Source organism: Rattus norvegicus, chromosome 1 (genome assembly GCF_021556685.1).
Source record: "Rattus norvegicus strain SHRSP/BbbUtx chromosome 1, alternate assembly SHRSP_T2T, whole genome shotgun sequence".
Classification (NCBI taxonomy): Eukaryota; Metazoa; Chordata; class Mammalia; order Rodentia; family Muridae; genus Rattus; species Rattus norvegicus.
In genome coordinates this window covers 28,442,155-28,466,057 of record NC_141534.1, presented here as the reverse complement: position 1 = coordinate 28,466,057, position 23,903 = coordinate 28,442,155, and the positions used below count along the sequence as shown (strand labels likewise).

Sequence of the window (23,903 nt, the reverse complement as noted above, 5' to 3'; positions counted from 1 at the left end):
CATGGTGATTTGGTTGAACACAATAAAGTACAGTAGTAACTGAAAAAAAAAAAAAGAGCACTGACTGCTCTTCCAGAGGTCCTGAGTTCACAACCATCTGTAATGGGATCCCATGCCCTCTTCTGGTGTGTCTGAAGACAGCTGCAGTGTACTCATATAAATGAAAAATAAATTAATCTTTAAAAAGAAAAAAAAATAAGGATTTCTCACTGTGACCCTGGGTGCCCTGGAAGTCTCTTCAGAGGCCAGGCTGGCCTTGAACTCAAAAGATGTGCTTGCCTCTGCCTCCCGAGTGCTGGCATTAAAGGTGTGCACCAGCATCAGCAATCACCACCACTCAGCTTGAGCATCATCTTATTTAAGTCATTGCAACAGAGGGATCTGCCCAGCAAATGACAAAGGTCCTACAGCTGGGAGAGAAGCACAGTTGGATTTTGCCTCTGGTGGGTCAGACTTCAAAGTCTGGCATGGCAATTGGCTTGGTTCAGGGTTTCTCTGGTGGGAAATGGCCACTTCTTGCCTTCCTAACAGGAGGCCACTTCTTGCTCTTGTCCCACAGACATCCCACCTGATTTCCACATTGAATGCTGCATTTTCTGAAGGCCCACACGGCAGCTTGCAGTCAGAGAGCTGTGTGCTGTGTCAAGTCTCTTGCTCCACACAGGTGCTTTTCAGAGAACTCTAGTGATAAAGCCAGAGAGAGAGAGAGAGAGAGAGAGACAGAGACAGAGAGAGACAGAGAGAGACAGAGAGAGACAGAGAGAGACAGAGAGAGACAGAGAGAGACAGAGAGAGACAGAGAGAGACAGAGAGACAGAGAGACAGAGACAGAGAGGCAGAGACAGAAAGGACTAGAGGGAGAGAGAGAGGGAGACAGACAGACATAGATAGAAACAGACAGAGATGGAGGGAACACAGAGAAAACCAAACACCCAACCACCTACTTACCACTATGATTGTTTCCTTCAGGGACTCACAGAGTATAGTATAATTACTCTCCAGTAATCCCTAAGAACAGTACATCCCATTTGGCTCCCCGTCCAGTGCTGAGGATGGAACCTTGGTGGGGTGGGGTGCAGGCAAGGGTTCTACAACTGAGCTGTATCCCCAGGTCTTATGTTTTAACTAATTCGACCTTGGAATTAGTGTTCTTTAGCGTCTCTGCTTATGGATGTCGCTCAAGAGAACTCAGTGTGACGAGGTCTTCTATCTAGGCAAACCAAGCAGAAGGCTCCCCACCAGTGGAGAGGGAAGCTTGGGGGCTGGAGCCCTCTCTTCCACATCCTAGTGTTATGACTGTGCTGGTTGGGGTGTGGGGGAGTTTATGCTCTTCCGTAGCGTCTTCTGTTCTGTTTGCATAGCAAGACCTGGGCTTATGTTATGTTGCGTGATTTTACTTTTTATGGTACTGGCCTGGACCCCAGGGCTTCATGGGTGCCAAGTAAGTGCTCTATCATTGTGTTACACCCCCAGCCCCATAGCTTCTTTTTGTGAATCTCTCTCCTCTCTTCTCCAAATACAAGGGCACAGCATCTCATAAAATATTAAAAAGCATTATGTTACATTTTAGGACTGTAATAACAGCAGTGTAAGATAACTGGAGGTCTTGTAGGTATTTCACAACAAGATTTGAGGTCGGGTTCTAGTTTCAGTGTTTGTTCATGGATTCCATTACACTTTGGAGTTGAAGCAAACATATGACATCATCTGTTTCATTTTTTTTTGTTTGTTTGTTTTAGCTCTCTCTGAGCTGCCTAGAAAAAGATTCTTTAATTTGATTGAGGCATCACCAGTTAAAATGGCAGTCTGCGGTGGCACATGCATTAATCCCAATACTCAGGAAGCAGATGCAGCTAGATCTCTGAGTTTGAGGCTAGCCTTGTCTACAGATAGAGTTCCAGGATAGCCAGGAGTATAGAGAGAAACCTTGTCTCAGAAAACAAAACAAAGCAAACCAAACAAAACAATAAGAACAATGAAATAGCAATCTCACTTCAAATTCAGTGGAACTGACATTTTCTGATGCAAAGTTTCCAAATGGAATTTCTTAGCTTGGTCATGTGTGGATGTATTAATGATGGTAGCAGTGGCTTCTGTTTAGCGACATTGTCATTAGAGGATTAAAGAGTAAGGTTTCTGCAGAATTATGGTGAATTCATCTGAACCATAAGCCATCTTCCCATGACGCATTGCAGCATCCACCTTTTGGCTACAGAGCAGCGAAGGCTTTAAATCTGAAAAGAGAGAGTCAAATTCTGAATTAGTCATGTTGTCCTATTAGCTGCAGATTTTATGATAAATTCTGCACATAATAATTACCCTGCAACAGTTCTATCTGTGAGAACTTGTACAAATTCTATATATATCTTTAAAAATGAAGACGGATGAGTAGTGTTTTGGCCAAACAATAAATATATAATGAATCATCAAAAAAAAAAAAAAGACTACTAAAACTCAACAGCAGCTACACAAAGCACACCCTGGAAACCGAAGGAGCAGAGAAAATACTCCAAGGCAGGGGAGAAACTCGGTCAGGTCTAACCCTAAAATGTCTGCCACCACTGGGCACATTCTCCTCAAATTCCCTCTTTGTCCCTGCTTCTAGAATCTTGACATCTGGCAGAAAGAGGCCAGGAAGGTAAGATGCAGCAGCCAAGCCCACAGCGAGGATGAACTCACTTGTCTCTTCTCCAATGGGAGTCAGGTACTAAATAGAATGCTGACGATAAATATCCCAGAGCCCATCAGGTTTTCTCTCACTGAAGCCTTCCACCCAAATGTGAGTCCAGCATCCTCTCTCCATCTTACCCCCAACCCTTCTGATTGGCTCCCTCTGTTCTGAGACAAGAAAGGCAGTGTGGGAACAAGCTAGAGCAGTGATTCTCTACCCGTGGGTTATGATTCTTCAGTGGCTGGACTAACCTTAGGGCACAGGGGTTGCCTAAAATCACCTGCATATCAGATATTTACATTACGGTTCATAAAGGCAGCAAAATTACAGTTATAAAGTAGCAATGAAAATAATTTTATAATTAGGGGTCATCATATGAAGAAATTAAAGGGTTACAGTCTTAGGAAGGTTGAGAACTACGGGGCATATAGAGATCCAGTATCCCACCATTATTTACTCAAGATCTAAAATATGAATTCATGTGAATATAATAGGTATCTAGTTCATGTTCTAAACTCTATAGATTCACAGAAGAAGCCATTCCTTTCTACATTTCATTTCTGTTTTCTAGAAATTCAATTTCACATTCAATCTTTCCTATTTCATCACCAACTGATTGCAGTTCACGTGGATTTACTTCTAATGGCCACCTGAAAGGACTCAAAACTACAGAGACATAATTGTTCCTGCAATCTTTAAAAACCGTGATTGATTAATCTATGATTAGTGGGAATTGGCCTGATTTACTTTTTTTCATCTTCTCAAAAGAAATTTTAATTACATGCATAACTTGACTGGATGAAAAGAATAAAAGAATGGATATTGTGCCTTTAATACCTTCCTTGGGGGTGGTGTAGGGCAAGAGGAAGGTGGACCAAAAGAATGTAGACCTCTGAGTAGTAGTGTCAGGAGTTGGTGACCACAGAAGCAAAATGGATCATAATGTCATTGCGAAGCAAAAGAAGCAAATAGAAGGATTTACTTTACTGGAAAAGTTTTTTTAATATTAACAGCAGCTTTGTCCACAAAACTGTCTCCCCAAAGCCTCCTTAGTCGGTTCTAAATATCTCCCTCACTCTTCATAGCCCCATCTCAAGGCAACTCAAAAGAGACAGGAGGAGACTGGGCTACAAGACAGTGCTAAACCCCTTCTTCACAGAGAACAGGGCCTGGTTTCATGTGCGGTGAATTCATTAAGAACCTATTTGGATGTTAGTCTGTGGAAATGATAATAGCCCTGTGGAATTCCCAACAGGAAACAGCTATAGAAATGAAAAGAAAACACCACCACTGTGTTTAAAGCCGAAGAAACACAAAAACACTGGGCAGAGCCTTACAAAATGGAACAATAGCCCAAGGAAGACGAAAAACTGTGGGAGCGCCAGACCGTGAAATGGAGAGACAATGGACGCTGGAGTGGGACTGGACACTCAAAGGGAGCTATTAATTCAAGCAAGATCAAAACAGAAATCAATCTCTCCGTGTGACTTCCAAAAGATCATTAAAAACTAATTACTTTCTGTCTACCTCAATCGCTCTGGTGCTGTAACTGGTACGCTGCTGTCCTTCCTCTGTCTAGATCCTGTTTTGCAGCTCAGATCATGGCAAGTCTCATGACCCCACCCTAGCGCCTAGATACTAACTCCCAAGGTCTTCTCAACACTCCTCCAGATTTACCAACATAAAGCTTATGTGTGCAACTAAGGACAACTAATTACATAAAGTAATGGCATGAGTTATTCCACTTTCAAAAGCGGGAAGATAAAATCAAGGTTTATGAGAAACATGCTGGAATTTCTAAAACTTTTAAATATAATTGAATTGGGGGCAGAGGACTAGTATACTTTGCAAGGATGCAAAGTGTTTCTTATGGTCAGTGAGTCAGCATGTGTCTTCTGCATTAGTAAATGCATTCTACTGTCAGAAAGAGAACAACAATAACAGGGGTAAGTGAGGCTTTTTCAAGATCTGCAACCAATATCACAAAAAAATAAATAAATAAACAAAGAGAAAATTTACCACTCAAGTAAATTTACTTTGCTAAATTGAATTTTTAAAAAGACAGGTATTTGTCTTTAAAAAAAATAACTTCTAACAATGCTGTTATCATTTAATCTTGGTAAATAATTTCATTTTCCTTTAAACCTAAAAATTTCCACTCATTTTCATTACAAATAGACCTCAATCTTGTCTCTGTCATTATGTGGATGTATTTTCTAGAAGGTTCCAACAGACCTTCCTTATTTCTTAGGAAGCTAGGGATTTTCCAATGATACGTGATTATATTTGTAAAAGAACAAATGTTAGTACTCAGAAAAACATTCCTTTTCAGAATCCATTTCCACAGAGACATAATAAGATGAGCAAGAAGCACGGGAGAAAAGTGACAGAGATCTATTGGGAAATGTTAAGAATCATTTCCTGAAAATCTACTTATCCTGTTTTTAAGAAAAAAATATACATTAGTGCCTAAATTAATATCTTCTTAAAACAGCCACCCATCTTATATTTCCTTTTTGTCCCACGTAGTTTTTGAGGTACATTCTTTTCTCATTGGATAGCCATACAGTTCTCCAGGACAGATATTTCAATTGGCCAATACTTTCCATTCCACAGCTAGGAAAACTGAGCCCTGGTGCTGGAAATGGCTCGATGGTGAAAATACTACAACTGCTGACGATCAGAGTACAAACTCCCTGAACCTACATAAAAGCCAAATAACGCTGAGAGCCCACATGTAATTCTAGTACTGAGAAAACCAGAATTCAGCATGACTGGCAAACTGTGGGATTAGAAAAGAGATGCTGGCTCTCTTTTTCAAGATGTAATAAACGCTTTGCTGCAGAAGGATCCTGGTGTCCGCGTGTGTTCTTGCTGGTGAGACAATAGCGCGGGATATTTGGTGCCGAAACCCGGAAAAAACGCCTCAACATCGCCGGCTCCGAGGAGAGCCTCCGCTCGCGGAGAGAGTCCAGAACTGCAGGTCGAGAGACCCGGTGAGAGAGAAACCCAACCGCCTGGTCAGGTGGGCACTCCTGAGGCTGCAGAGCGGAAGAACCACCAACACTGCTCACCCCTGCCCACATCCCTGGCCCAAGAGGAAACTGTATAAGGCCTCTGGGCTCCCGTGGGGGAGGACCCAGGAGCGGCAGGACCCCGCCGGACCCTGAAGGAAACAGACCGGATAAACAGTTCTCTGCACCCAAATCCCGTGGGAGGGAGAGCTAAACCTTCAGAGAGGCGGACAAGCCTGGGAAACCAGAAGAGACTGCTCCCTGCACACACATCTCGGACGCCAGAGGAAAAAGCCAAAGACCATCTGGAACCCTGGTGCACTGAAGCTCCCGGAAGGGGCGGCACAGCTCTTCCTGGTTGCTGCCGCTGCAGAGAGCCCGTGGGCAGCACCCCACGAGCGAACTTGAGCCTCGGGACCACAGGTAAGACCAACTTTTCTGCTGCAAGAAAGCTGCCTGGTGAACTCAAGACACAGGCCCACAGGAACAGCTGAAGACCTGTAGAGAGGAAAAACCACACGCCCGAAAGCAGAACACTCTGTCCCCATAACTGACTGAAAGAGAGGAAAACAGGTCTACAGCACTCCTGACACACAGGCTTATAGGACAGTCTAGCCACTGTCAGAAACAGCAGAACAAAGTAACACTAGAGATAATCTGATGGCGAGAGGCAAGCGCAGGAACCCAAGCAACAGAAACCAAGACTACATGCCATCATCGGAGCCCAATTCTCCCACCAAAACAAACATGGAATATCCAAACACACCAGAAAAGCAAGATCTAGTTTCAAAATCATATTTGATCATGATGCTGGAGGACTTCAAGAAAGACATGAACACACTTAGGGAAGCAAAGGAAAACATTAATAAACAAGTAAAAGCCTACAGAGAGGAATCGCAAAAATCCCTGAAAGAATTCCAGGAAAACACAATCAAACAGTTGAAGGAATTAAAAATGGAAATAGAAGCAATCAAGAAAGAACACATGGAAACAACCCTGGATATAGAAAACCAAAAGAAGAGACAAGGAGCTGTAGATACAAGCTTCACCAACAGAATACAAGAGATGGAAGAGAGAATCTCAGGAGCAGAAGATTCCATAGAAATCATTGACTCAACTGTCAAAGATAATGTAAAGCGGAAAAAGCTACTGGTCCAAAACATACAGGAAATCCAGGACTCAATGAGAAGATCAAACCTAAGGATAATAGGTATAGAAGAGAGTGAAGACTCCCAGCTCAAAGGACCAGTAAATATCTTCAACAAAATCATAGAAGAAAACTTCCCTAACCTAAAAAAAGAGATACCCATAGACATACAAGAAGCCTACAGAACTCCAAATAGATTGGACCAGAAAAGAAACACCTCCCGTCACATAATTGTCAAAACACCAAACGCACAAAATAAAGAAAGAATATTAAAAGCAGTAAGGGAAAAAGGTCAAGTAACATATAAAGGGAGACCTATCAGAATCACACCAGACTTCTCGCCAGAAACTATGAAGGCCAGAAGATCCTGGACTGATGTCATACAGACCCTAAGAGAACACAAATGCCAGCCCAGGTTACTGTATCCAGCAAAACTCTCAATTAACATTGATGGAGAAACCAAGATATTCCATGACAAAACCAAATTTACACAATATCTTTCTACAAATCCAGCACTACAAAGGATAATAAATGGTAAAGCCCAACATAAGGAGGCAAGCTATACCCTAGAAGAAGCAAGAAACTAATCGTCTTGGCAACAAAACAAAGAGAATGAAAGCACACAAACATAACCTCACATCCAAATATGAATATAACGGGAAGCAATAATCACTATTCCTTAATATCTCTCAATATCAATGGCCTCAACTCCCCAATAAAAAGACATAGATTAACAAACTGGATACGCAACGAGGACCCTGCATTCTGCTGCCTACAGGAAACACACCTCAGAGACAAAGACAGACACTACCTCAGAGTGAAAGGCTGGAAAACAACTTTCCAAGCAAATGGTCAGAAGAAGCAAGCTGGAGTAGCCATTCTAATATCAAATAAAATCAATTTCCAACTAAAAGTCATCAAATAGATAAGGAAGGACACTTCATATTCATCAAAGGAAAAATCAACCAAGATGAACTCTCAATCCTAAATATCTATGCCCCAAATACAAGAGCACCTACATACGTAAAAGAAACCTTACTAAAGCTCAAAACACACATTGCACCTCACACAATAATAGTGGGAGATTTCAACACCCCACTCTCATCAATGGACAGATCATGGAAACAGAAATTAAACAGTGATGTAGACAGACTAAGAGAAGTCATGAGCCAAATGGACTTAACGGATATTTATAGAACATTCTATCCTAAAGCAAAAGGATATACCTTCTTCTCAGCTCCTCATGGTACTTTCTCCAAAATTGACCATATAATTGGTCAAAAAACGGGCCTCAACAGGTACAAAAAGATAGAAATAATCCCATGCGTGCTATCGGACCACCACGGCCTAAAACTGGTCTTCAATAAAAATAAGGGAAGAATGCCCACATATACGTGGAAATTGAACAATGCTCTACTCAATGATAACCTGGTCAAGCAAGAAATAAAGAAAGAAATTAAAAACTTTTTAGAATTTAATGAAAATGAAGATACAACATACTCAAACTTATGGGACACAATGAAAGCTGTGCTAAGAGGAAAACTCATAGCGCTGAGTGCCTGCAGAAAGAAACAGGAAAGAGCATATGTCAGCAGCTTGACAGCACACCTAAAAGCTCTAGAACAAAAAGAAGCAAATACACCCAGGAGGAGTAGAAGGCAGGAAATAATCAAACTCAGAGCTGAAATCAACCAAGTAGAAACAAAAAGGACCATAGAAAGAATCAACAGAACCAAAAGTTGGTTCTTTGAGAAAATCAACAAGATAGATAAACCCTTAGCCAGACTAACGAGAGGACACAGAGAGTGTGTCCAAATTAACAAAATCAGAAATGAAAAGGGAGACATAACTACAGATTCGGAGGAAATTCAAAAAATCATCAGATCTTACTATAAAAACCTATATTCAACAAAATTTGAAAATCTTCAGGAAATGGACAATTTCCTAGACAGATACCAGGTATCGAAGTTAAATCAGGAACAGATAAACCAGTTAAACAACCCCATAACTCCTAAGGAAATAGAAGCAGTCATTAAAGGTCTCCCAACCAAAAAGAGCCCAGGTCCAGACGGGTTTAGTGCAGAATTCTATCAAACCTTCATAGAAGACCTCATACCAATATTATCCAAACTATTCCACAAAATTGAAACAGATGGAGCCCTACCAAATTCCTTCTACGAAGCCACAATTACTCTTATACCTAAACCACACAAAGACACAACAAAGAAAGAGAACTTCAGACCAATTTCCCTTATGAATATCGACGCAAAAATACTCAATAAAATTCTGGCAAACCGAATTCAAGAGCACATCAAAACAATCATCCATCATGATCAAGTAGGCTTCATCCCAGGCATGCAGGGATGGTTTAATATACGGAAAACCATCAACGTGATCCATTATATAAACAAACTGAAAGAACAGAACCACATGATCATTTCATTAGATGCTGAGAAAGCATTTGACAAAATTCAACACCCCTTCATGATAAAAGTCCTGGAAAGAATAGGAATTCAAGGCCCATACCTAAACATAGTAAAAGCCATATACAGCAAACCAGTTGCTAACATTAAACTAAATGGAGAGAAACTTGAAGCAATCCCACTAAAATCAGGGACTAGACAAGGCTGCCCACTCTCTCCCTACTTATTCAATATAGTTCTTGAAGTTCTAGCCAGAGCAATCAGACAACAAAAGGAGATCAAAGGGATACAGATCGGAAAAGAAGAAGTCAAAATATCACTATTTGCAGATGACATGATAGTATATTTAAGTGATCCCAAAAGTTCCACCAGAGAACTACTAAAGCTGATAAACAACTTCAGCAAAGTGGCTGGGTATAAAATTAACTCAAATAAATCAGTTGCCTTCCTCTATACAAAAGAGAAACAAGCCGAGAAAGAAATTAGGGAAACGACACCCTTCATAATAGACCCAAATAATATAAAGTACCTCGGTGTGACTTTAACCAAGCAAGTAAAAGATCTGTACAATAAGAACTTCAAGACACTGAGGAAAGAAATTGAAGAAGACCTCAGAAGATGGAAAGATCTCCCATGCTCATGGATTGGCAGGATTAATATAGTAAAAATGGCCATTTTACCAAAAGCAATCTACAGATTCAATGCAATCCCCATCAAAATACCAATCCAATTCTTCAAAGAGTTAGACAGAACAATTTGCAAATTCATCTGGAATAACAAAAAACCCAGGATAGCTAAAGCTATCCTCAACAATAAAAGGACTTCAGGGGGAATCACTATCCCTGAACTCAAGCAGTATTACAGAGCAATAGTGATAAAAACTGCATGGTATTGGTACAGAGACAGACAGATAGACCAATGGAATAGAATTGAAGACCCAGAAATGAACCCACACACCTATGGTCACTTGATTTTTGACAAAGGAGCCAAAACCATCAAATGGAAAAAAGATAGCATTTTCAGCAAATGGTGCTGGTTCAACTGGAGGGCAACATGTAGAAGAATGCAGATCGATCCATCCTTATCACCCTGTACAAAGCTTAAGTCCAAGTGGATCAAGGACCTCCACATCAAACCAGACACACTCAAACTAATAGAAGAAAAACTAGGGAAGCATCTGGAACACATGGGCACTGGAAAAAATTTCCTGAACAAAACACCAATGGCTTATGCTCTAAGATCAAGAATCGACAAATGGGATCTCATAAAACTGCAAAGCTTCTGTAAGGCAAAGGACACTGTGGTTAGGACAAAACGGCAACCAACAGATTGGGAAAAGATCTTTACCAATCCTACAACAGATAGAGGCCTTATATCCAAAATATACAAAGAACTCAAGAAGTTAGACCGCAGGGAAACAAATAACCCTATTAAAAAATGGGGTTCAGAGCTAAACAAAGAATTCACAGCTGAGGAATGCCGAATGGCTGAGAAACACCTAAAGAAATGTTCAACATCTTTAGTCATAAGGGAAATGCAAATCAAAAGAACCCTGATATTTCACCTCACACCAGTGCGATTGGCTAAGATCAAAAACTCAGGTGACAGCAGATGCTGGCGAGGATGTGGAGAAAGAGGAACACTCCTCCATTGTTGGTGGGATTGCAGACTGGTAAAACCATTCTGGAAATCAGTCTGGAGGTTCCTCAGAAAATTGGACATTGAACTGCCTGAGGATCCAGCTATACCTCTCTTGGGCATATACCCAAAAGATGCCTCAACATATAAAAGAGACACGTGCTCCACTATGTTCATCGCAGCCTTATTTATAATAGCCAGAAAATGGAAAGAACCCAGATGCCCTTCAACAGAGGAATGGATACAGAAAATGTGGTACATCTACACAATGGAATATTACTCAGCTATCAAAAACAACGCGTTTATGAAATTCGTAGGCAAATGGTTGGAACTGGAAAATATCATCCTGAGTGAGCTAACCCAATCACAGAAAGACATGTATGGTATGCACTCATTGATAAGTGGCTATTAGCCCAAATGCTTGAATTACCCTAGATCCCTAGAACAAACGAAACTCAAGACGGATGATCAAAATGTGAATGCTTCACTCCTTCTTTAAATGAGGAAAAAGAATACCCTTGGCAGGGAAGGGAGAGGCAAAGATTAAAACAGAGACTGAAGGAACACCCATTCAGAGCCTGCCCCACATGTGGCCCATACATATACAGCCACCCAATTAGACAAGATGGATGAAGCAAAGAAGTGCAGACCGACAGGAGCCGGATGTAGATCGCTCCTGAGAGACACAGCCAGAATACAGCAAATACAGAGGCGAATGCCAGCAGCAAACCACTGAACTGAGAATAGGTCCCCTGTTGAAGGAATCAGAGAAAGAACTGGAAGAGCTTGAAGGGGCTCGAGACCCCAAAAGTACAACAATGCCAAGCAACCAGAGCTTCCAGGGACTAAGCCACTACCTAAAGACTATACATGGACTGACCCTGGACACTGACCCCATAGGTAGCAATGAATATCCTAGTAAGAGCACCAGTGGAAGGGGAAGCCCTGGGTCCTGCTAAGACTGAACCCCCAGTGAACTAGTCTATGAGGGGAGGGCGGCAATGGGGGGAGGGTTGGGAGGGGAACACCCATAAGGAAGGGGAGGGGGGAGGGGGATGTTTGCCCGGAAACCGGGAAAGGGAATAACACTCGAAATGTATATAAGAAATACTCAAGTTAATAAAAAAAAAAAAAAAAAAAAAAAAAGAAAAGAGATGCTGAATAAGGTGACTCTCAGCCTTGGACCTCCAAGTGCATACACATACACGTGTACTTGCATATACATTCTGACATATATAAGCACATTAAAACAGAATAAAAAGAACCATTATAAAAACTACTCTAAGTGCTTTTTAAAAAACAGAACCTGGACCAGAACATGCTTCTCCTTCCCTAGCTGTTGATTTGGCTATTAAGATCAAGAGAAGCAAGCCAGTACTGAAGGTATTATATACCCAGAACCTTGCTAATACTTTACAAAGTACATCACACTTGGCTGGACTATAGCCCTATAAGATACATATCACTATCTTCATGGACTTCAAATTTTCATAGCTTTACCAACCTTTTTCCTAGTGAAATGTGCAGAGCTAGAGGTCTGAGATTAATGTTCTGACTTAAAATCCTTGTTCTTGCTCCTAGGTCACGCTAGTCCTATCTGCAAACTAAGTCTGCCGCATAAGATTCATATTTAGTCTTAGAAAACCCCACCCACCGATTTAAAAATAAGACAGATGGTTTTGGTGGTCAGAAATAAAACCTTAATACCAACACAATCAAACACAAATGTAAGAAGATCCACAACACAGGCAGCCTTCTGGTGGAAGCCTCTTTCAAAGATGTGTCATAGCTGGGCTGAGAAGCCTGCTCCTTGTTCATTAATAACAATATCATTTTGCTAAGCCCTGCTCCTCTATCTCCAATGTACCTTTGTTCTTTCTGTGGATCATCTCCTTCCTTTACAGGAGTTTAGAGTTAAATGACTTATAAAAAGCTTAGCACAAGAAAAAAAGAACACCAACAACCACAACAGCATAAAGGTTGGGTTCGAGCGTGCGGTTTTCTCACGGGTATATGGCGTGTTGAATGTGTGAAAGCCAGAGGACATCTTGTAGGACTTGGTAGAATCCAGTGATCTCATTCATGCTGTCAGCATTCATGCAAACACCATTACCTGCTGAGCCATCTCCCCAGCCTCACTTTGATTTTCTTGAGCAGTTGAGAAAGAATATTAAACCTCTCTAACCAGTGAATCTGTGTGTTAGACCTGACATTTTAGAACAGCAAGACAATGTGAGAATAGTTGAGGCAGTGTCAGAGGAAAATCCATGCTATGGAGGGTTGGGGGGGTGGGTGACAGTTATGTAACTTCTTAAGATAGAAATGGTTTTTCTTACTATGTGTAGAGGCTGTGTGTGTGTGTGTGTGTGTGTGTGTGTGTGTGTGTTGCTAACCTAATGTTAAATACATGTTATATATCTGCTTGTCCAAATGATCCATTTCTATTGCTAATGACATACCCTGAACACAAAAGAATAGTTTCTTTGGCTTCTTGATTTCATTTCCTGTTCTCTGAATTTCCAGGCTTCATAGGTGGGAGCGCAACTCTTTCTAACAATTCAACATCGGCTCAGTCAGGAGCAGTAGATATAGATATAGATATATAGATATAGATATATATATACATACACACACACAGTGTTTCAGACTTGCTGCTCACACAAAGTCACTACAAAACAATGATTTAGCGTGTAAGTGAAAGCACAAATAATGCTGGCTACTTGACTTTCTTGGTTGGTTATCTTAATTAAAAGTATAATTAACAACAGCTAAGGGGTGTAAAAAGTGGTTGTTCATTTTTCTCTTAGCTAAATATTTTGGCTTATGTTTTTCCCTGCTAATTGATTTAAATTATTAGGCAATAGCCAAAACCTCAAATTTAATTCTAATTATTTATATATAAAAGAAAACTCTCATGAAAGCATACAGCTTATGCTAAGGACATTTTCTGTAATCTAAATAGATGACAAGAGTCCAGACTACTTCTGAATTTATCCTATCCTAAGAAACAGAAAATTCTCATGTTACCCATACAAGTGTGTGTGCATGTGTATGTGTTCGTGTGTTTATGTGTGTTTGTATGTAGGTATGTATGTGTGCCGGTGCATCTGTGTCTGTCTGTATATGTCTCTCTGTGTGTAGGTGTGTGTGTGTCTGTGTATATATGTGTGAGTCTGTGTTTGGGGAGAGGTGAATATGTGTAACAGAATGCAATAAGAGGACAACTTGCAGGGTTACCATGTAGATTCCAGAAATCAAACTGAGGTCATCACGCTGGTGGTGAGCAACTTTACCCATCGAACCATACCACCTGAACATAAATGTTTGCAAAAAATGAAAAATATGATAAATCATCCAGCCTTTTTAAAAGAAATACAGAACTGATAGCAAATAAGAAAAAGCAGCACAGAAATAAATTACGAACCAATAACATTAACATATAAAATATATACCAATAAATTCAATACTAGCAAAGCAGACCTGGGGGATGTAGTTTTTAAAAACTATGCATTAGAACCCAATGGGTGTATCCCAAGAATACAAGGATAGCTCAACAGCGAAAAAATCTATCAACTTTCTGTGTACAAATGAGAAAAAGCAAAATCTAAATAATGTAAAGATAGTGTGTAAATTTTAAGATTCGCTTTCTTAATGTTAGGAAAGTAGACACAAGAATCTAACTTAATAAAGTACCATTCATAAAAATATGTAAAGAGCATCTCTAATGGATGAAATAAGAAGTATAGTTATACAGGGGCTATTACTAGGTAGGGTTATTGCTTACCAGTACTTATTTAACAGTACCATATATTAAACCAAAAACCCTAATAGATACAAAAATCAGGAATAAAGAGACAAAATTATCATTATTTGCCAATGGTAAGCATCTGCCCAACATTTTAGAAAATCGCTTCAGAAGTTGTTAGCGTTCATTCAAAGGTTTACCAGAATATCTAACATAAAATTTGAATTCATCAATATATCAAAGTAAAATTTGCATCTTAAAACACAACCGTTAGAAATGGTATTGTGGACAGTCTTCATCAAAATACATGTAATGGGTAAATGAGATTAAATGACTATTTCTCAAAGACTATTCAAGATTGATGGTGCTAACTAAAGAAAATTGCATCCATATCTTTATATTTATAGCCTGAGAGCAAAATAAGAGGATCAATCATTTTAACTAATTCTACATTTACTGGACCACTTTCATGCAGTCACAGTCTGAATTATTACTTAACCAAAGAACAGAATCAGGAAAGCAAAGGGATAAATGAGCCTTGTTGACGTATTTTATTGTTTGATGAGTAAAAATGATGGAAACAGCTGTATTAGAGTTTTTAGAATCTGGTAGGTGAAATTTAAGATATTATGGTCAAAGATTACAACATTTACAAATATACATACTTAAATATAAACCAAATCCTTCCTCTAACTTTACAAGCATTCTAATATTGAGATAATAAACTAACTATAAAGTTCACATTAATAAAACAGCTTTCCTATCAATGAATACATTACAGCCTCTCTGTTGCTAGAAGTAGAGTGGTTTGCCACTAAGTTTGACTTTCATTTATTTGGTTTTGTTTCCTTTTATTTTTCTTTTTTGAGACAAGATCTTACTATGTAATTCTGGCTGGCCTAGAATTAGAAGATCCATTCACTTTAACTTTCATGTGAGGAAAAGCATTCACCTTTACCACCAAGTCCAGCTGAGGTAAAGTTTTCCTGTGAGTCCTCCGTCCCTTCTTTTACTCTTGTCTTTCTCCCTTTCCCTCCATGTCCCTTCAGACCCTTCCCCTATCCCGCTACCCTCTATATACTTATGGGTGTTGGCTCTGGAACACTTAGTAGACTTACAGTGGAACTGTCTGCTTATCAAGTCTTTTCATGAAGTTTCAAATCTCAGCAAATTTGTCAAGAGAATTTTAAAAGGTGAACTACATAGAATGTTCATAGACAAATGTCCCCGAAGAACTGGAAGAGTGGGGAAATAAAACACTTCAGATGAGCAATGACTTGAAGTTATTATCTCATTATCTTAAGAAAAAAATTAATCATTACTGTAAGTTTTACCCATGAACCTCACCATAAAAAGAATTACCATTTTCCAACCAAATTCTTTTCATTTCATCTGTGTCTTCCACAACTCTTTGTACAGGTTTTCTGTAGTCAGTTGCTATTCTTGAAATTTTCTTTTGCTTCTTGCTCAGGTGGCTAGATGAACAAAAATTTACTTGAGAGGGGCTGGAGAGATGGCTCAATGGTTGGTCAAGAGTGTTTGTTTTCCTTCCAGAGGACCAGATGTGGTGGTTTGAATGAGAAGGGCGCCCATAGGTCCATAGGGAGTAGCATTATTAAGAGTTGTGGCCTTGATGAATTATGTATGGCTTTGCTGGACGAAGTGTGTCAGTGGGGTAGGGAGTAGGCTTTGAGGTCTCACCAGCTCAAACCTAGCCAATAACTCATTCTCTCTTCTTGCTGCCTGCCAATCTGAATGTAGAACTCACAACTCAAGTCTCCAGCCCCATGTCTGCCTACATGCCGCCATGCTTCCTGCCATGACAATGGACTAAACCCCTGAACTATAAGCCACCCCTAATTTAATGTTTTCCTTAAAAGAGTTACTATGGTCATGGTGTCTCTTCACAGCTATAGAAACCCAAACTAAGACACTAGAGTTTGCTTCCAAGCACCAAAGTCCAGTGACTCACACTGAAACTCCAGCTCAAGACGAGCTAATCGTTTTTCTGGTCTCCATAGACGTTTGCCCTTGTGCATACAAATCCATACAGGTATACATGTAATATAAAAATAAAAAATAAAATATTTTATGTCTATTTCAATGAGAGAACATGAAAGTAAAAGTAAATTTAGAGTTTAGTTCACATAAACATAAATGCATCTGTGATTCTTAGCCAGGTGACGTAATTAATAGTCTTCAGTCTTCAGAGCCCACACACAGAGAGTGGGGTTTTACTATAGGAAATTGTGTCTTATATGTGTTGTGTGTGTTCTTCATCTTCCCTTTTAGAAAAACGTGTATTTGTTCTTTCAACATTGTAAAGAGAACAGGCATCACATAAAGCATCCTTTAGGACTAACATCGATAGTTAAATGCTACAGATTCTAAAAGTATCTGCATTGAAGCCGCCACCACCCATTTTAGAAATTTTTCTAATATTTAAATATCTGATGTGAGAGCAGAGGTCTATCCTTCTCCAACTTCTTTGGGCTTCAAATAAGTTCATGAAGGGAGAGACTCACGAGTCACTTAACTCCGAGGAGTCAAGTTGGTGACAAAGGAATCTCTCGAAAAGACAGTTGTGAAAATGTCCTCCTAGTAATCTTGAATAATTACTTTTAAAAATAATTATTTGAGATAGGGTCTTGCTATATAATGCTGACTGATATTTATCATGAAGAAATGGCTGGCCTCAAATTCCCAGCAACCCTCCTCCTGCCTGAGTGCCAGGGTGAATCCAAGAAAGGATATCTGGAGCTTTCTAGACAGCAAGTCTGGCCAATCCATGAAATGCAGGAGGAGTTCCTAGCTCAAGAAACAAAACAAACAAACAAACAAATCAGAGAGGCACACACATGCACACAAAAAATAGGAACACATAATAGACAGACAGACAGGCAGACAGACAGACAGACAGACAGACAGACATGAAGGCTCAAAGATTCTGAGGTTGTAGACATAGTGAGCAAAGCAATTGTATAACCACCTCCCAGAAGCAGCCAGGTCAGTACTTGATGTAGAACATTAGTAGGAAAAGAAAAGCTCTACATAGAACTCAAAAGAACATAGTTCTACATGAAACTCAAAAGGAGTTTAGAGCTCATTCCTTGGTACATACTTTCTATGTTTTGACTTTGATTTTATGCATTACGCTAAGGAAGATATTTTGGGAAACAAACATCCAGACCTTTAACTGTAACATAGATTTAAAGGATGATCAAATATAGCATCTCAGCCAAAGCATATTAGTATTGAGGAGTAACTTAAAAAATTGCAAGAGAAGAATGTGCTTTTCAAAGTTAAGTTTAGTGGCTCTCAAAAAAAAATCTTGTACATTCTCAATTTTCATTCGAATTTAATTATTTTGTGGGTTCAATGTCTGTTTCCAGCAAAACACAACTTCCTAGTAGTGAGGGAGAAAAGACTTATAAAATAGGCTTCATGGAGCTCAAGTAACTCTTAAAAACAATATCTTGATGAGTTAAGTGTAAATGAGTCAAAACATATGGATTAAATGTCCCTCTAAATACACATGGCTTTAAAAATTAAGGGAAAAAGGGTTTTGGCAAAATGTGTTTCAGATTTGGTTGAAAGAAAACATTTGAAAGAAATAGTTTGAAGGACTGGACTAACCCAAAACATACCTGAGTTTCTCTAACCTACACAGCACAAGCAACTCTAAAGCATATGGATTTTATGCTATAATTCCCTGACCACGCCCACCCTAAGTTCTGCGTTCTAAGTTTTTCTGCCTACGTTGGAAGTCATTAAATACTGTCATGGTGTCATTACTGTTTTGAAGACAGCATATTCTGGTACTATGATCAGTTTCAGCCAAACAGAAGGAATGGCTTATTGATCATAATGCTTTAAAACTGACAATAGTTTTTATTTCAAACCTATAGCATTTAATTCACATATCTGCCCACTGGACACCAACACAGCATCACAGATGTACATCAGGGTAGTTAAAGGGTCGCGCCAGGAAATAAAATGGTAAGATACCATGCTGTGCCTGTCTGCTAAACTGAAGGCAAGTAACAAGCAAAAGATCAATAGAAGACCACAGAATATTCTGAATAATCAAGGCACTTTGCCCTGTTGATAACAGTTCAAAAATGGATGTGCCCTGTGTAAAAGCAAATAAAAGTGGACAATTCAGAAGTTGTTCCACAGGATATCTAGGACTGGGAACATTTCTTTCAAGTTGCTGCCTTATTCACACATTTAAAATGTGTAGCTTTAGTCCCTGTGTACTATTAAATTTATACTTTTAATACAGTATTTTATGAATATTCTGAGAATGTTATACAATGTACTTTGATTATGTTCACTCTTGTACTCTTCTTGGTAGCTCTTCGCAGACCCACTCTCCACTTCTCCACCACCTCTCAACTTTCTATCCTTTCTTTTTTTTATAACCTCCTAAATCTAATTTGTGGTGCCTATATACACATGGTTGTAGGATCCTCCACTGAAGGGTGATTAATCTACCAGGGACCACACTTTAAAGAATGGTTCTTTCTCCCTAGGGTGCCACCAATTACCTGTAACTCCTCAGTTGAAGAAAGGAACTTGTGAGTCACACACACACACACACACACACACACACACACATGCTGGAGTGTCAATTGGCTTGATCTTATGCAGATTCTAGTCTGGCACACAGATGAGTTTCATGACTCTTGCTGTCCATTATATCCAGAAGACACCGGTTCTGGTTCTTCCCAACCTCTTTTACAATTTTTTTGCCTCTTCCTCCAAAGTAGCCACTAAATCTTGGAAGTACAGGTGATACAGATGTATATAGATGCCACACCTTGGCTGAACACTTTACAGATACTTACTCTCTACTCTTTGGTCACTTGTGAGCTCTGTGTTAACCACTGTCCCTTGAAACTTAACACCAAAATCTCTATCAGCTAGATTATTGTTAACTTTGAAAGTTTAAAATCGTGTAGCATTTTAAAAATTATTTTTAGATTTTCAAACTATATTTTATGTGCATGAGCTTTTTGCTTGCATGCATGCAAGCAAACAATATGTGTATACATAGTGCTTCTGAAGTTCTGAAGAGGTAATTGGATCCCCTGGCACTGGATTTGTGTTCTTCAAGTCAAACTGTAGAAGCTGAAAATCAAAGTATGCAGGTCCTCTGCAAGAGCAAAAAGTGCTCTTGACCTCCGAGACCATTTTCCAACCTTGCTGGACCATTCTTTTTCATTTGCACTTAAACCAATCTCTCTCTCTCTCTCTCTCTCTCTCTCTCTCTCTCTCTCTCTCTCTCTCTCTCTCTCTCTCTCTCTCTGGAAGAAAATAGCACACATACTCATCTAAGCAATTTGGTAAGTATGCCCTCAGGCACATTCTAACATTCTACCTATTTAGATAGGTCCTATTGCACTGACCAAATAAAACCTACCCAGTCATTATTGCTGAGAACAGAAGTGAACTTTTTTTTTGGCAGCTAGAATAGGTTTATTATACAGGGAGAGGATAAAAGAGAAGGGGAATGTGGGACTATGGAAAGAGCTAACAATAACTAGCATTTAAAATATGATAAGAAAGATAGAAGATACCTAAAATGAATCTAAATTCAGTCACCAAATAATGGCAAGGAAAATGGCCCAATTAGGCATTTTAGAACCCCAAATAATACCTCCATGCCAGAAATACTTCACTCCTTCTTGAGTCATAGACCCAAAAGTGCTGTATGAAACTAACTGAAACCAAGCTATTGGCAATTACATTGGTCACTCTCCACCCCTTACACATAGGTCCACAAAGTTGAAGACAATACTTTTTTTTTTTTATTATCTTGAGTATTTCTTATATACATTTCAAGTGTTATTCCCTTTCCCGGTTTCCGGACAGACATCACCCTCCCCCCTCCCCTTCCTTGTGGGTGTTCCCCTCCCAAACCTCCCCCCATTGCCACCCTCCCCGCATAGTCTAGTTCACTGGGGGTTCAGTCTTAGCAGGACCCAGGGCTTCCCCTTCCACTGGTGCTCTTACTAGGATATTCATTGCTACCTATGGGGACAGAGTCCAGGGTCAGTCCATGTATAGTCTTTAGGTAGTGGCTTAGTCCCTGGAAGCTCTGGTTGCTTGACATTGTTGTACTTTTGGGGTCTCGAGCACCTTCAAGCTCTTCCAGTTCTTTCTCTGATTCCTTCAACAGGGGACCTATTCTCAGTTCAGTGGTTTGCTGCTGGCATTCGCCTCTGTATTTGCTGTATTCTGGCTGTGTCTCTCAGGAGCGATCTACATCCGGCTCCTGTCGGTCTGCACTTCTTTGCTTCATCCATCTTGTCTAATTGGGTGGCTGTATATGTATGGGCCACCTGTGGGGCAGGCTCTGAATGGGTGTTCCTTCAGTCTCTGTTTTAATCTTTGCCTCTCCCTTCCCTGCCAAGGGAATTCTTTTTCCTCATTTAAAGAAGGAGTGAAGCATTCACATTTTGATCATCCGTCTTGAGTTTCGTTTGTTCTAGGGATCTAGGGTAATTCAAGCATTTGGGCTAATAGCCACTTATCAATGAGTGCATACCATGTATGTCTTTCTGTGAGTGGGTTAGCTCACTCAGGATGATATTTTCCAGTTCCAACCATTTGCCTACGAATTTCATAAACTCGTTGTTTTTGATAGCTGAGTAATATTCCATTGTGTAGATGTACCACATTTTCTGTATCCATTCCTCTGTTGAAGGGCATCTGGGTTCTTTCCAGTTTCTGGCTATTATAAATAAGGCTGCGATGAACATAGTGGAGCACGTGTCTCTTTTATATGTTGAGGCATCTTTTGGGTATATGCCCAAGAGAGGTATGGCTGGATCCTCAGGCAGTTCAATGTCCAATTTTCTGAGGAACCTCCAGACTGATTTCCAGAATGGTTTTACCAGTCTGCAATCCCACCAACAATGGAGGAGTGTTCCTCTTTCTCCACATCCTCGCCAGCATCTGCTGTCACCTGAGTTTTTGATCTTAGCCATTCTCACTGGTGTGAGGTGAAATCTCAGGGTTGTTTTGATTTGCATTTCCCTTATGACTAAAGATGTTGAACATTTCTTTAGGTGTTTCTCAGCCATTCGGCATTCCTCAGCTGTGAATTCTTTGTTCAGCTCTGAACCCCATTTTTTAATAGGGTTATTTGTTTCCCTGCAGTCTAACTTCTTGAGTTCTTTGTATATTTTGGATATAAGGCCTCTATCTGTTATAGGATTGGTAAAGATCTTTTCCCAATCTGTTGGTTGTGAAGACAATACTTAATGAAGTCATTATTCACAGAGCAGTTGTAAGCCTCATGTAAGCATTTACACTACTTAAGTGTATTATCTCCATTGGTGGAGAAATGTAACTGTCAATTTCAACTAGCTTCAAACCATGCAACTTGTAAGAGTGACCTGTCTACAAGATATACTGTAGTAATAGTACTATGAAATTTGATTGAACAACCAAACATTTTTTTATTGGATTCAATGCTAAGAAGTGAACTTTTTTTAATTATCTGAGTCAGTAATACCTAAGAGAATATCCAACACTTTATGCATTGTCTAAAAGAAAAGTCAAGAGCTTGATGTAGTAGTAGATAAATAGATAAGAGAAGATAGTGACCTCAAAGAGAGAGAGAGAGAGAGAGAGAGAGAGAGAGAGAGAGAGCCCAGTCAAATGAAGAGTTAAAGGATGGAGAGAGAGAGAGAGAGAGAGAGAGAGAGAGAGAGAGAGAGAGAGAGAGAGAGAGAGAGCCCAGTCAAATGAAGAGTTAAAGGATGGATTTGTCTCTAGGAGAGTCATTCCGCCCTGGGTCCCCTGTGCTAATTTCCTTCTGAAGGCATGCTAGAACTGTAGCTTTATGTGGTGAGGTGAGGATTTACTTGAAATACACTTAGATGTACTGCTTCTACACCGGGGGATTGATGCGCGTTCCTGAGATTCCTGTAGTTCTCTCTTTAGGGAGCAAACACTCTATCGCTAAATCCCATAATGCACCACCTTGCCAGTACTGCTAAGCCTCAGATCAGTTATCTCGTCTGTGGCCTGAGCTCTGTCAGGGGAGAAGTTTTAAACTGAAGAACTGTCCAGACCCTGACAAGGTTGAAATTTGCTGTAACAGCAATTCTCTTGTCCAAGATGAAATAATTCCTTTATATTTAATGCCTGTCTGCTGTCTCCAGACATGGAAGCTATTATTATTCCTTCTGTGGTAGATTTTTTTTAATATAGTTTGCTTTGTTTTTCTACAAAGTATTTTTCAAAACTGTGTTTGTCCACGTCTGCCAAAGGAAATAAATATAAATATCTATAATTATCAGTGTAAGTAGACTTGACTCTAAGAGATAACTTCCTCCTGGATACTCAGTAATTATAAATTTTCTCCTGAAATCTAATAAATAATGACAAATATTGTCCAACTATTGTATTTCAAATCTGTTCATGGAGAATACTGTGGTGGTGGCTTTCTCCTACAGAGGAGTAAAGCTCCTGACTTACCTCATTTGGATTATTTGACACTGTTAATGTTTTCCCAAGGAGTTGGTCTGAATATGGAGAGAAAGATCCCTCTTTGCTTCTAGAAGACATCTTGAATGTCAACTCCTATGTAGTTAGCTGGGAGGTTGTGGTAAATGTTAAGAACCACCATCTCATAATCATATGCTTGAAGTTTTAAATCATGATTGTCAAGAATTCAAAGCTGGAAAATTGTGGATCACATTGGAGAAGCAGAAATATTTTTCAGATTAATAATAAAATCAGGGAAGCATACAAAAGAACATTTAACCCAACATACCTTTGGCAGGCAGAACATAGTCTCACATTATCCTGTTTAAAAACGTTGACACATGGACCCTAGGATCATAGTCAGAGGGCCTTTCTCACTTCTCTTCTGACCAGCAAGCTGCTGACATGTGTCTAAGCTCTCTAAACTAAATTGGCTTTTTTAAATTTAAGAAAACACATTTAAATAAGGAACTTGAAAAATTGTTCAGCAGTTAGGGCACTTGTCCTTCTTAAGGACCTGAGCTCAGGTCTCAACACCCACATTCGATGGCCCACCACTCCCTGTAACTCCAGCTCAGAGGGATCTGATGTTCTCTTCTGTCATCCATGGGCACCTGCACACATGTGTACATAATCGTATATAGACACACAAATATATGTAAATAAAAATAAAAATCATTTAAATTAAATTATATTGCTGAAATAGTAAAATATATATATAATATTTTACATATGATGAGTAATTATTTTCCAAAGAAAATTC

General features: G+C 39.6%; 1 protein-coding gene across 1 annotated transcript in view; it reads right to left on the bottom strand.

The window, feature by feature from the left end:
• Positions 1-1,971: 1,971 nt before the first annotated feature.
• Trmt11 (tRNA methyltransferase 11) overlaps positions 1,972-23,903 on the bottom strand; it is a 197,588-nt gene continuing 175,656 nt past the window's right edge. Inside the window, exon 14 of the mRNA XM_087578833.1 lies at positions 1,972-2,234. The gene's annotated coding sequence lies outside the window, so the exon portion shown is untranslated. The remainder of the gene's footprint in view (positions 2,235-23,903) is intronic.